This window comes from Phacochoerus africanus, chromosome 12 (genome assembly GCF_016906955.1).
Source record: "Phacochoerus africanus isolate WHEZ1 chromosome 12, ROS_Pafr_v1, whole genome shotgun sequence".
Classification (NCBI taxonomy): domain Eukaryota; kingdom Metazoa; phylum Chordata; class Mammalia; order Artiodactyla; family Suidae; genus Phacochoerus; species Phacochoerus africanus.
This window is the reverse complement of record NC_062555.1, coordinates 2553744-2568835: the sequence shown is the minus strand read 5'-3', so window position 1 is coordinate 2568835 and position 15092 is coordinate 2553744. Positions and strand designations below refer to the sequence as shown.

The 15092-nt window shown below is 42.6% G+C and overlaps 1 pseudogene; it reads left to right on the top strand.

Annotated features, from left to right (window-relative positions):
- Positions 1 to 8318: 8318 nt before the first annotated feature.
- LOC125112898 (uncharacterized) lies at positions 8319 to 14221 on the top strand (annotated as a pseudogene).
- Positions 14222 to 15092: the final 871 nt, after the last annotated feature.

Here is a 15092-nt window from a genome sequence, read left to right as displayed (position 1 = left end):
AACTCTGGCTGTTTCCAGGTAGATGTCACTAACTACACCACCATGCAGTGTCTACTCAAATATTCTAAGTCTTTTGGTTCTTAGAAGTACCTACCTTGATTCCGATTCATTTTTATTAAATATTGCAGATATTATTAAATGATTTGGCTTATCTAAGGGAATCTTATCCTGGTAAGCAGTAGGGCCAGTACCTCATCTTCTGCCTAATCTGGACATAATGGAAACAAATAAAATAAATCTGAACCAAATTTACTCAGATCTGCATTTAATTGTGGGTGCCTATATTTTGAACAGATTATGTGGATTTTCTGAGCTATCTCACTTTTTAAATCTCTTCAAAAAGGAAAATAAAACATCTCCTATTGATTTAGGGAAAATATTAATTAGTTATTAATTACTATGTGTTAGAAATTGTGCAAAACAGACAAAATTCTCACATAACATAGGTAGGCTTTACTTAAATTCTCATTTAGTAAGGTAGTGACTTGGTTCTCCAGTAGTAAAAGTATGACTGGATAATTAAATCATGAATTATGAAGAATTCAATTAATTAGATAATATAACCATGATTTAGTTAATTAAATGGTATTTCATCTCATCATAATACTATTTATTATCCAAATTGTTTGTATAAGTGACCAAAAGCCAAAATATCATTTCTAGTTCAAAAAACTGAAAAATTGGAAAAACAATAATAAAATTTCAGGTTGAGGTATGCTTGCATATGGACAAATAATTTACCATCTTTGAACATGTTTCCTTATTACTAAAAGAAAGGGAGATGGAATGAACAACTTCCAAGTTTATAGTCAAAGCATGAACATCTTATTTTCTATTTGTTTCTCTTTTATTCACTCTGAAGCAATGACTACCCTGATGCGTGTCTTGATTTAAATTATGGTATTGCCCTGCCATCTAGTGGATATTCTATTTGTTTTGCTTGTAAGGGAAAGAAATTCATACTCATTGATACTAATTTGCAGAGGGATTTTGTACTACTAGAACCTATGAAAAAAATTCTGCTCTTTACTATACAATTTAATTGAGAATGAGACCACAAATAAAGAATATAGAGTCAGAGTGGGAATGTTGGGGGAAAGTAAAAACATTTCTTTCACGTTATGTCAAACAAAGTTAAACTTAAGGAAATAAAATGCTGCTTCTTATGTAATAAGAAATAATACTGGACTGGGACTTACAAGATCCATTATCAGATCTACTTTAACCCTTTAATCTTTTCTGAAATATGTGTCAGACTGATGAATCAGATTAAATCAAAGAAAGGTTAAGAATATTGCCAGTAATCACTTGAATTATCCTGGAAACCAGAACACTCGGCCCGGGCTACACTTTATACTTTCCATTATCAAAGTTATCCCTATCTATATACCTATATCTATGTATACACACATATTTATATATCAGCCTGAATTTGGGAGGCAAATTTGAAGTTTTATTTTTTAAAGTATACTATTTTTATATATTCTTGCAGGAATGGTCTCTCCATTTTCAGGCAAGGATCAATTAAGCTTGGTTTGGATCAAAACATGATTTCTTAGGATGCTTAGAGTATGCTTTTTAATGATGCTAATAGTGTAGTGGGGAGGGGGAAGGGCCCTCCCAGAAAAATGGGAAGGCAACATGCAACACCAATATCCCTGTGCCCATGAGCAGGTCTACAACAATGTAGCAAAACCTGTATCAATGAGCAGGGGGGTATATACAGTGATGCACCCCTGAGTTCACCCCTGAGTTCACCCCTGAGTTCAGAGTTCAGCCTCTGGATATTAATCCGCTGAGCTAGTGCCAGCATGAATAAATGCTAATTCCTGGTAAAAAGCCTTGGTGTTTCATTTCACTGTACATAAGCCCTATAACAAGAGTTTTATATTGAATACACCTAAACCTGTTAGATATATATAAACTGGGTTTTGAGAATCTTACAGATCATTTTAAAGCAGTAGAAAATTTTGAGAACATCAAAAATGAAATGATCCTGGAGAGAGCTCTAGGCTAACATGAAGATTATTCAGAGAATGTGGGAAATGTGGAGCAACATGGTGAAGTTTTATTTTTGTCTCCATTTATTCCTAAAAAGCCACCCTTTCCTTTTACTTACTTTTAAGTTTAGAACTCTGTATCCCCTTTTTATATTCTTTTAGTGAAACCGAGCAACCCAGAGACTCCAATCATTCATTCTATTTTGTTTTCAGATACTGTGGAGAGAAGGTCTTGTTGTTTTTTTTTGTTTTTGTTTTTGTTTTTGCTTTTGTTTTTTTTTTCCTGAAGTGGGTTTTCCTGTGGTTTTTACTTATTTTTTTTAATTTTTGTTTTTTTAGAGCCACACTCATGACACATGGAATTGCCCAGGCTAGGGGTTGAATGAGAGCTATAGTTTCCACCTTATGCCATGGCCACAGCCACAGCAACATGGGATCCAAGCTGCATCTGTGACCTACACCACAGCTGATGGAAATGCCAGATCCTTAACCCACTGAGTGAGGCCAGGGATCTAAACTGTGTCCTCATGGATACTTGTCAAGTTCATTACTGCTGAGCCATAATGGGAACTCCTCCTGTGGAGGATTCCTGGTTTTCATCCAGGCTGTCCAGGTTCAATTCCTGAACAGAGAATTCCTCTAAACCATCACTCACTGCTGTCTCTCCAAGATAAGTTCCACTCCAAATTCAAAGTCCTAGTGTAATTTACTCAATCAGAAAATATCCTGGACATTATTCAAGTATCTCAACATGGGCAGAACATTCAATATTCTCAGCAAAAGTTTAAGGAAAATTAAATAAAAAATATAAAAAACAAAAAGTATGCACAGTGACAATGCAGACAAGTGCAGTATTTTTAAAGCAAATTACCACCTTTCCCACTATATTATAATTATTTCAGAGTAATCACATTATTATAAGCCACAATTTGGAAGAAACCTAGGTTGCTGCATTCCCACTTGGAAGACATCCACCTGCTGCTCTGAAGATAATATTGGACCTTGAACAATCAAGGAGTACATTCTATTGCATGGGCTGATGAACTGTGACCTACAAACCCAATATGGCCTACTGTTTTTGTTAATAAAAATTTATCATCATGTTTATTGATTTATGTATTGCCTGTGGGTGTGTTCACACTACAGGATGCAGAAGTGAATAGTTGAAATTGAATAGAATTTAATAGTTGAAATTTTAGAACACCAAATCTAAAATAGTTACTGTATGACGCTTTCTAGAAAAAAAAGTTTTCTAATAACAGTATTAGCAAAGTCACTGACATTGAAATGTCTATTTTTTTGTCATTTTCCCTTTTCTAGGGCTTCTCCCATGGCACATGGAGGTTCCCTAGCTAGGGCTCCAATCAGAGCTGTAGCCGCTGGCCTACACCACAGCCACAGCAACAAGGGATCCAAGCCACTTCTGCAAACTACACCACAGCTCATGGCAATGCCAGATCATTTACCCACTGAGTGAGGCCAGGGATAGAACCATAACCTCATTCATTAACCACTGAGACATGATGGGAACTCCCACAATGTCTATATGTTAAGATATGGCAGCTTTTTTAAATAATAAATATGTTATCCTTCTCATAAAGCTAAAATATAAATTGAAAACCAGAGCCAGCTTTTTTTTTTCAATTTCAATATAAATGTAAGATTTTAATAGAATTGTGCTTATATTTGGAATAGTAATGCAAACAGTATTGTCCTAAGAAACCCTGTGATTTTCATACAAAATGAAAATGAAGAAGAAAATGAAGCTCACAGTACAATGTTAAGGAACATGTACTAAACACTATAACTATGACATGATACTTACTATATAAATTTTATATCTAGACCACACTGATAAATATATATTCATATAAACAGGGAAAACAAGAAATGCAATAATGATTAAGAATTTGGGGGTTGCTGCTCAATAGCTTATTTTCCTTTGGTATATTTCTGAATTTTCCAAGTATTTAAAGATAAAATACATTTTCTGGTTCAACATTCTTAAAATGCAGATGGATTAGATAGTGTTCATGATTAAATTATTCACCAAACTTTAGAAAAAAATCATATGCAACCACAAAATATCACATAAGCATTACTTCATCTAATTCCTCTATTCCTGGTCTCCTAGGCAATATTTCAATGTTATTCTCCAGGGTTAACATCCCTAAGGTTTTGCTGGCATATATATGTGACACAGCTTGATGTTCAGGTTCAGACTTTTGGTTGCCTTTTCTTTTTATCATTTCTGAATTTATTGTATTTTATTTCATTCTTTGGCTGCACCCACAGCACATGAAATTTCCTTAGTGAGGGATCAAACCTGTGCCACAGCAGCCACCCAAGCAGCTGTGTTGTCACCACCAGACCTTAACTTGCTGAGCCATCAGGAAACTCAATTAATTTTTTAATAGATTAGAGGAAAAATTCATTTTCTTACACTATTCATTGCAACATACTCTATATTGATGCTACTTTTTTTTCAGATTTATCACTATATTTAAAAAGGTGAATCCTCAGAAATAATTTCCCCAGAATCCACAACCTTAGCAAAGCAACCTTATTAAATAAATATGTAAAATTCTTTTTCAGTCAGGTGAGTTGATTCAATTCTTACTTCACTTTAAAAGGAGAATAATCCAGTGATCTTTGTTGTATGCAAAAAAAAAATACATGTGTAAATCTAACTGCTAGGATGCCTATTAGTTGAGCTAACTAAAAGTATTTGATGACTTATCTTCTACTACATGTTTTCATTATTCCCTAGATTACATTACTAGGAAATATTTTGGGTTTTTCTCAATTCACAGTATTCACACTACTCTTTTATTTATATGCATATATTTTAATAACAAGTAAGAATTATATATTGTCATGTATCATTTGTTCTTACATACCTTATTCCCCAGGATACTTCTCATAAGAGAAACATGGAAAATTAGGCTCATATTTTGTAATTTTATCATTTCTAAAATCCTTATTACAGTACAGTACAGGTGGGTCTGCAATGAGAAAGTCATTCCAGGATAGATATCACTGGAAAGGAAGGATATGGTGTACACAACACCTGTGCTCACAACTGAACACAACCATTATTTTCTGGTGCTAAATGGGGGACTATGGACCTTGATCCCAAATCTGTTTATAAGTACGGAGTGTAGGAGGTAGAGTGAGAAGCTACAGGTGTGGAGAAGACTTGTGGGTAAGAAGAAGGAGCAAATGTATATCAGAAATTATACTTATTTTTGAGGGTGATGATTTTCCTTTCAATTATGGGCACCTCAGACTTTCTTACAACAGTCATTGGAAACAAAGTGATTTGGGGAAAAAAATCTTCAGTTATAGTTTATGCACCCAATGAGTTTTATATTAAATTGAAAAATATTTTTGAATCATAAATGTGATGAAGGATTAAATCACATGTATCAAATTAAAGGAATCTAAGGCAACAATAACAGGAGAGAGTGAAGTTATGTGAATGACATTGCCTATGTGCAGGAAACCTTCAAGTGCTACATTTGGTTTTGGAGGATAAAGTCTTAACAACCGAGTGAAAACAATAAATATTTAACTTCGGTTCTGAATAAGACATAGATTTTCTTTTTTACAAAATTCTATGTGGAATAAATTTCTCCTTATCCTGAGTGTTTAAAAAAGTTCCAGTAACAGGTTAGGAAGTGCCTTTGAGAAGAATGAATTATAATGGCAGAAAAAGACAGTTGAGGCATTTTGGAGGGACACAGGTTATTTTTAGAGAAGAATTCAATGCATGCTTTTCTCTCTAAATATCCTTATTGTATGGTAATTCAGGAAGCTTAGGTCCCATGGGATTTCCCAATGGTTGCTTGTTTCCTCTGACTAAAGATAAGTCTCAGTGCCCTGTGAGTTAACAGTGTGGGGCAGATTGGATAGGAAATTATAACTTTAGCATCATTCATAATATAATAGTATTATTATAAGTTTTTACCCCAATATGTATATTATATTGTTGCAGAAACCGCAAAAACTGTGGCAACGGAAGGAGACAAACAGCACTCGCAGATATGGAAAAGCAAGGTTTATTCAGCACCGGTGCGGGCTCAGAGGAGTCACCTCCAGAGTCTGAGCACCAGGTCTTTGTTCTCAGTAACTTTTATACACTACAAGGTCTTGATTTTCCCATGTAAGCATCCTGGACCTCCCCCATCCCCAAGCAGACAGTGTTCCTCCCTAAGAAACTGAGCAAGCAAGGTTACAGAAGCAGAACTGATAAGAAATGCTGGGTACCTGATTAGCAGGGCTGCTGGCTTGGACAGAGGGCACACAGTTGTTACATTATTACAAGAAGGGTGGTATAGTGATGAGCACAGCTGGAAAGGCATGCAGCTGCCTTCTTAGCCAAGGGGGGGGGGGGTTGTTCTTTAGTTAAAACTCCATTTCAATATGTCTAGAATTTATTCATTCACATGCTCATATAGTCATTTATTTAATGAATTCAAGTTGTTGTGTGCAACTTCATCCTAGTATCCCATCTTTGTTTTTGTGATTTTATTGTACTATGAAACAGAAAATGATAAGATGGTAAATGACAAAAAATAAGTAAAATATGCATTGTGTTACAGATGTGGATGAAATTGTTATTTTTGAGGGATGACATTTATTTACTATGGCCATGAGTCAAGTGGAGATGATCCTGAAGTTTAGGTTCTTGTCTCCTCACAGCAGAGATTTAGAAATGAGAGAAAAATTGAGACAGAAAAGTAAAGGTTTACGTAAGTAAGAAATACAACTCTTGGGAGTCCTTGTCGTGGCTCAGTGGTTAACAAATCTGACTAGGAACCATGAGGTTGCAGTTTTTATCCCTGGCCTTGCTCAGTGGGTTAAGGATCTGGCATTGCCATGAGCTGTGGTGTAGGTTGCAGACACAGCTCGGATCCCACATTGCTGTGGCTCTGGTGTAGGCCAGAGCTATATCTCAGATTAGACCCCTAGCCTGGGAACCTCCATATGTCCCATGAGTGGCCGTATAAAAGGCAAAAAAAAAAAAAACATAAAAAAAGAAATACACCTCTTAAAGAGAGGCAGGCAGAGAGTCAAGCAGATGCACTGTTTCTTTGGCATACTGGTTATAAGGGGCATTCAATTGCATGGGCAGACTATTCACTGGGAAGATTGGTTTGGGGGTCTTATTCCTTAATTTTTGTCTCAGCTCCAATCTCCCAAAAGGTAGAGGGATTTTTGTCCTTATTTAGTTCTCTCTCTCTCTCTCTCTCTTTTTTTTTAGGTCTTTTTGCCTCTTCTAGGGCTGCTCCTGTGACATAAGGAGATTCCCAGGCTAGGGGTCTAATCAGAGCCATAGCTGCCTGCCTACATGAGAACCACAGCAATGAGGGATCTGAGCCACCTCTGTGACCCACACCACAGCCCACGGCAATGCCGGATCCTTATCCCACTGAGCAAGGCCAGGGATCAAACCCACAACCTCATGGTTCCTAGTCGGATTCGTTAACCACTGAGCCATGATGGGAACTCCCTTATTTAGCTCTTATTGGAAGTGTCATGGTGTTGGTGCATGTGAAAGGATGAAAATGCAACCTGACCCTCCCAGAACCCAGGAAGTTAATAAGAAGCTCTAAATGCCAGACCCTGTTCCCTATAAGTAAAAGATCATACTTTTTGCTGTTTTAGGGCTTGCTTTCTGTTCTGTACAAAACTATGTGGAAAGGGAAAAACAGGCCCCTGAGAATGTGCCTCTATGCATAAAACTTACTAACTGCTTGTTTGGCTTCTGTAAAGCTGCTTGCATAAGATAAAAAGAGGAGAAGTTAATCGCCTAACCGACCCCAGTAAGATCGGGTGTGCCACAAATTGTTGAAAATCCTGATAAATATATCTTGGTGACAATATGTCTCCCCCACCCAAAGGGAGGTACAAACAGGTAACTCCAGAACAAGTTTGAACTAATTGGTCCACAAAGCGCGGGCTCTCAACATTTTGAATTGACTGGTTTGTGATATTTTAAAATGATTAGTTTGTAAAAGCGCGGGCTTTGTTGTGAACCCCATAAAAGCGGTCCTGACTCCACACTCAGGGCCGCAGTCCTCTACCCCGGCGTGGCGTATGACTGTGGGCCCCAGCGCGCTTGGAATAAAAATCCTCTTGCTGTTTGCATCAAGACCGCTTCTCGTGAGTGATTTGGGGTGTCGCCTCTTCCAAGAGGGGGATTTTCTTTCTACTGACCTTTCATTTGGTGCGTTGGCCGGGAACTCTGCGACCACCCCTCACAACCGAGAACCGACTTGGAGGTAAAGGGATCCCCTTTGGAACATGTGTGTGTGTCGGCCGGCGTCTCTGTTCTGAGTGTCTGTTCTCGGTGATGCGCGCTTTCGGTTTGCAGCTGTCCTCTCAGACCGTAAGGACTGGAGGACTGTGATCAGCAGACGTGCTAGGAGGATCACAGGCTGCCGCCCTGGGGGACGCCCCGGGAGGTGGGGAGAGCCAGGGACGCCTGGTGGTCTCCTTCTGTCGGTCAGAGGACCGAGTTCTGTTGTTGAAGCGAAAGCTTCCCCCTCCGTGGCCGTCCGACTCTTTTGCCTGCTTGTGGAAGGCGCGGACGGGTCGCATGTGTCTGGATCTGTTGGTTTCTGTTTCGTGTGTCTTCGTCTTGTGCGTCCTTGTCTACAGTTTTAATATGGGACAGACGGTGACGACCCCCCTTAGTTTGACTCTCGATCATTGGACTGAAGTTAAATCCAGGGCTCATAATTTGTCAGTTCAGGTTAAGAAGGGACCTTTAATTCTGAGATTATCCTGGCTGTTAAAGCAATTATTTTTCAGATTGGACCCGGCTCCAATCCCGATCAGGAGCCCTATATTCTTACGTGGCAAGATTTGGCAGAAAAACCCCAGCCATAGGTTAAGCCCTGGCTAAATAAACCAAGAAAGCCAGGTCCCTGAATTCTGGCTCTCGGAGAGAAAAATAAACACTCGGCTGAAAAAGTCAAGCCCTCTCCTCATATCTACCCCGAGATTGAGGAGCCGCCGGCTTGGCCGGAACCCCAATCTGTTCCCCCACCCCCTTATCCGGCACAGGGTGCTGCGAGAAAACCCTCTGCCCCTCCTGGAGCTCCAGCGGCGGAGGGACCTGCTGCCGGGACTCGGAGCCGGAGGGGCGCCACCCCGGAGCGGACAGACGAAATCGCGGCATTACCGCTGCACACCTACGGCCCTCCCATGCCAGGGGGCCAATTGCAGCCCCTCCAGTATCCGCACTTTTCTTCTGCAGATCTCTATAATTGTAAAACTAACCATCCCCCTTTCTCGGAGGATCCCCAACGCCTCACGGGGTTGGTGGAGTCCCTTATGTTCTCTCACCAGCCTACTTGGGATGATTGTCAACAGCTGCTGCAGACACTCTTCACAACCGAGGAGCGAGAGAGAATTCTGTTAGAGGCTAGAAAAAATGTTCCTGGGGCCGACGGGCGACCCACGCAGTTGCCAAATGAGATTGACATGGGATTTCCCTTGACTCGCCCCCGGTTGGGACTACAACACTGCTGAAGGTAGGGAGAGCTTGAAAATCTATCGCCAGGCTCTGGTGGCGGGTCTCCGGGGTGCCTCAAGATGGCCCACTAATTTGGCTAAGGTAAGAGAGGTGATGCAGGGACTGAACGAACCTCCCTCGGTATTTCTTGAGAGGCTCATGGAAGCCTTCAGGTGGTTCACCCCTTTTGATCCTACCTCGGAGGCCCAGAAAGCCTCAATGGCCCTGGCCTTCATAGGGCAGTCGGCCCTGGACATCAGCAAAAAAAAAAAAAAAAAAAAAACTTCAGAGATTGGAAGGGTTACAGGAGGCTGAGTTACATGATCTAGTGAAGGAGGCAGAGAAAGTGTATTACAAAGGGAACAAAGAAAAAAGAGAAAAAGAGGAAAGGGAGGAAAGATGTGATAGACGGCAAGAGAAGAATTTGACTAAGATCTTGGCCACAGTGGTTGAAGGAAAGAACAGTAGGGAGAGAAAGAGAGATTTTAGGAAATTAGGTCAGGCCCTAGACAGTCAGGGAACCTGGGCAATAGGACTACTGGAATTGTCTGACCTAGGCTACCGAGCCTCTGCTAAAAAGGCCCTGCTGAGCGCACCTGCTCTGGCCCTCCCTGATGTAACTAAACCCTTTACTCTTTATGTGGATGAACGTAAGGTAGTAGCCCGGGGAGTTTTAACCCACACCCTAGGACCGTGGAGGAGACCTGTTGCCTACCTGTCAAAAAAGCTCGATCCTGTAGCCAGTGGTTGGCCCATATGCCTGAAGGCTATCGCAGCTGTGGCCATACTGGTCAAGGACGCTGACAAATTGACTTTGGGACAGAAAATAACTATAATAGCTCCCCATGCGTTAGAGAACATCGTCCAGCAGCCCCCAGACCGATGGATGACCAGCGCCCACATGACCCACTATCAAAGCCTGCTTCTCACAGAGAGGATCACGTTCGCTCCACCAGCCGCCCTCAACCCTGCCACTCTTCTGCCTGAAGAGACTGATGAACCAGTGACTCATGATTGCCATCAACTGTTGAGCGAGGAGACTGGGGTCCGCAAGGACCTTACAGACATACCGCTGACTGGAGAAGTGCTGACCTGGTTCACTGATGGGAGCAGCTATGTGGTAAAAGGTAAGAGGATGGCTGGGGCGGCGGTGATGGATGGAACCTGCACGATCTGGGCCAGCAGCCTGCCGGAAGGAACTTCAACACAAAAGGCTGAGCTCGTGGCCGTCACGCAAGCTTTGCGGCTGGCCGAAGGGAAATCCATGAACATTTATACGGATAGCAGGTATGCATTTGCGACTGCACACGTGCACGGGGCTATCTATAAGCATGGGGGTTACTTACCTCAGCAGGGAGGGAAGTCAAAAATAAAGAGGAAATTCTAAGCTTGTTGGAGGCCTTACATTTGCTAAAAAGGCTAGCCATCATACATTGCCATGGGCATCAGAAAGCCAGAGATCTCATCTCTGAAGGAAACCAGATGGCCGACCAGGTCGCCAAGCAGGCAGCCCAGGGTGTTAACTTTCTGCCTATGATAAAAACGTCCAAAGCCCCAGAACCCAGACGGCAGTACATCCTAGAAGACTGGCAAGAGATAAAAAAGATAGACCAGTTCTCTGAGACTCCGGAGGGGACCTGCTATACCTCAGATGGGAAGGAAATCCTGCCCCACAAAGAAGGGTTAGAATATGTCCAACAGATACATTGTCTAACCCACCTAGGAACTAAACACCTGCAGCAGTTGGTCAGAACATCCCCTTATCATGTTCTGAGGCTACCAGGAGTGGCTGACTTGGTGGTCAAACATTATGTGCCCTGCCAGCTGGTTAATGCTAATCCTTCCAGAATACCTCCAGGAAAGAGACTAAGGGGAAGCCACCCAGGCGCTCACTGGGAAGTGGACTTCACTGAGGTAAAGCCGGCTAAATATGGAAACAAATATCTATTGGTTTTTGTAGACACCTTTTCAGGATGGGTAGAGGCTTATCCTACTAAAAAGAGACTTCAACCGTGGTGGCTAAAACAATATTGGAGGAAATTTTTCCGAGATTTGGAATACCTAAGGTAATAGGGTCAGACAATGGTCCAGCTTTCGTTGCCCAGGTTAAGTCAGGGACTGGCCAAGATATTGGGGATTGATTGGAAACTGCATTGGGCATACAGACCCCAAAGCTCAGGACAGGTAGAGAGGATGAACAGAACCATTAAAGAGACCCTTACCAAATTGACCACAGAGACTGGCATTAATGATTGGATAGCTCTCCTGCCCTTTGTGCTTTTTAGGGTTAAGAACACCCCTGGACAGTTTGGGCTGACCCCCTATGAATTGCTCTATGGGGGACCCCCCCCCCATTGGCAGAAATTGCCTCTGCACATAGTGCTGATGTGCTGCTTTCCCAGCCTTTGTTCTCTAGGCTCAAGGCGCCCAAGTGGGTGAGGCAGCGAGCATGGAAGCAGCTCCAGGAGGCCTACTCAGGAGGAGACTTGTAAGTTCCACATCGCTTCCAGGTTGGAGATTCAGTCCATGTTAGACGCCACCTTGCAGGAAACCTCGAGACTCGGTGGAAGGGCCCTTATCTCGTGTTTTGACCACACCGACGGCTGTAAGAGTTGAAGGAATCTCCACCTGGATCCATGCATCCCACGTTAAGCCGGCACCCCCCCCCCCGACTCAGAATGGAAAGCCGAAAAGACTGAAAATCCCCTTAAACTTCGTCTTCATCGCCTGGTTCCTTACTCTAACAATGACTCCCCAGGTCAGTAGTAAACACCCAATAGACAACTCAAACCCCCATAGACCCTTATCTCTTACCTGGTTGATTACTGACCCTGATACGGGTAGCATTGTTAATGGCACTAAAAGCGTCGCTCCTATGGGCACCTGGTGGCCTGAACAGCATTTCTGCTTCCGATCGATTAACCCCGCTGCTAAAAGCACACCTCCCAACCTGGTCCGTAGCTATGGGTTCTATGCCTGCCCAGGCTCAGGAAAATGGAGGCTCTGTGGGGGTTCCGGGGACTTCTTCTGTAGGAAATGGAGCTGCGTCACCTCCAGTGAGGGAGACTGGTGGTGGCCAACCCATACCCCAGACCTGGTAAAATTCTCCTTTGTCAATTCCAGCCCGGGCAAATACAAAGTGATGGAACTATATAAGGACAAGAGTTGTTCCCCATCAGACTTAGATTATATAAAGATAAGTTTCACTGAACAAGGAAGACAGGAAAATATCCAAAAGTGGATAAATGGGATGACCTGGGGAATAGTTTTTTATAAATATGGTGGGCATGCAGGGTCCAGAATATCCCTTCGCCTAAAAATAGAGATGGAACACCCTGTTGCAGTGGGACCCAACAAGGTACTGGCTGAACAGGGGCCCCCGGCCCTAGAGCCACCACACAACCTGCCGGGGCCCCAAATAACCACGCTGCGACCTGACATAACACAACCGCCTGACAGCAGTACCACTGGATTGATCCCTACTAACATGTCTAAAAACTCCCCCGGTGTTCCTGTTAAGACAGGACAAAGACTCTTCAGTCTCATCCAAGGAGCCTTTCAGGCCCTAAATTCCACAACCCCGAATGTTACTTAATCTTGTTGGCTCTGCTTAGCTTCGGGCCCACCTTACTATGAGGGAATGGCTAGAGGAGGGAAATTCAATGTGACAAAGGAACATAGAGACCAATGTACATGGGGATCCCAAAATAAGCTTACCCTTACTGAGGTTTCTGGAAAAGGCACCTGCATAGGGAGGGTTCCCCCATCCCACCAACACCTTTGTAACCACATGGAAGCCTTTAATCGAACCTCTGAGAGTCAGTTTCTGGTACCTGGTTATGACAGGTGGTGGGCATGTAATACTGGATTAACCCCTTGTGTTTCCACCCTGGTTTTCAATCAAACTAAAGACTTTTGTGTTATGGTCCAAATTGTCCCCCGAGTATATTACCATCCTGAGGAAGCAATCATTAGTGAGTATGATTATCGGTCTACTCACTCAAAAAGAGAACCCTCGGCCCTTACCCTAGCCGTTATGCTTGGATTAGCCAGTATAGGGACGGGAACAACTGCCCTAATTACAGGACCACAGCAGCTAGAGAAAGGACTTGGTGACCTACATCGAATTGTAACAGAAGATCTCCAAGCCCTAGAAAAATCTGTCAGTAACCTAGAGGAGTCCCTAACCTCCTTGTCTGAAGTGGTCCTACAGAACAGAAGGGGGTTAGATTTGTTATTTCTAAAAGAAGGTGGATTATGTGTAGCCTTAAAAGAAGAATGTTGCTTCTATGTAGATCACTCAGGAGCTATCAGGGACTCTATGAGCAAGCTTAGAGAAAGGTTACAGAAACGTCGTAAGGAAAGAGAAACTAACCAAGGATGGTTTGAGGAATGGTTCAACAAGTCCCCATGGGCGACCACCCTGCTTTCTGTTCTAACAGGACCCCTAGTAATACTGCTCCTGTTGCTTACAGTTGGGCCTTGCTTAATTAATCGGGTTGTTGCCTTTGTTAGAGAACAAGTGAGTGCAGTTCGGATCATGGTACTTAGACAACAGTACCAGGGCCTTCCGAGCCAGGGAGAAACCGACTTTCAGTCTTCCTAGTTCTAAGATTAGAACTATTAACAAGAGAAGAAGTGGGGAATGAAAGGATGAAAATGCAACCTGACCCTCCCAGAACCCAGGAAGTTAATAAGAAGCTCTAAATGCCAGACCCTGTTCCCTATAAGTAAAAGATCATACTTTTTGCTGTTTTAGGGCTTGCTTTCTGTTCTGTACAAAACTATGTGGAAAGGGAAAAACAGGCCCCTGAGAATGTGCCTCTATGCATAAAACTTACTAACTGCTTGTTTGGCTTCTGTAAAGCTGCTTGCATAAGATAAAAAGAGGAGAAGTTAATCGCCTAACCGACCCCAGTAAGATCGGGTGTGCCACAAATTGTTGAAAATCCTGATAAATATATCTTGGTGACAATATGTCTCCCCCACCCAAAGGGAGGTACAAACAGGTAACTCCAGAACAAGTTTGAACTAATTGGTCCACAAAGCGCGGGCTCTCAACATTTTGAATTGACTGGTTTGTGATATTTTAAAATGATTAGTTTGTAAAAGCGCGGGCTTTGTTGTGAACCCCATAAAAGCGGTCCTGACTCCACACTCAGGGCCGCAGTCCTCTACCCCGGCGTGGCGTATGACTGTGGGCCCCAGCGCGCTTGGAATAAAAATCCTCTTGCTGTTTGCATCAAGACCGCTTCTCGTGAGTGATTTGGGGTGTCGCCTCTTCCAAGAGGGGGATTTTCTTTCTACTGACCTTTCACATGATGGTTAATACTTATCTGCATAGCTATCTTTATTATAGTTTTATTATATTGAGGGCATGAAGATCAACAGGTTACATTCAGATGCTGGAGATCTACACTCTTTTCCACCATTCCTTGTCTGTCTCTAGGGAACTTATGACCCCAAAATGTGTGGATCAGTCAGTGTGGAGGTTCCTGCTTTTCTTTGTCTGCCCATGGACCCCACTGTTTGCATAATGCAGTTTCCTGCCATCTGGCCCCATGTTC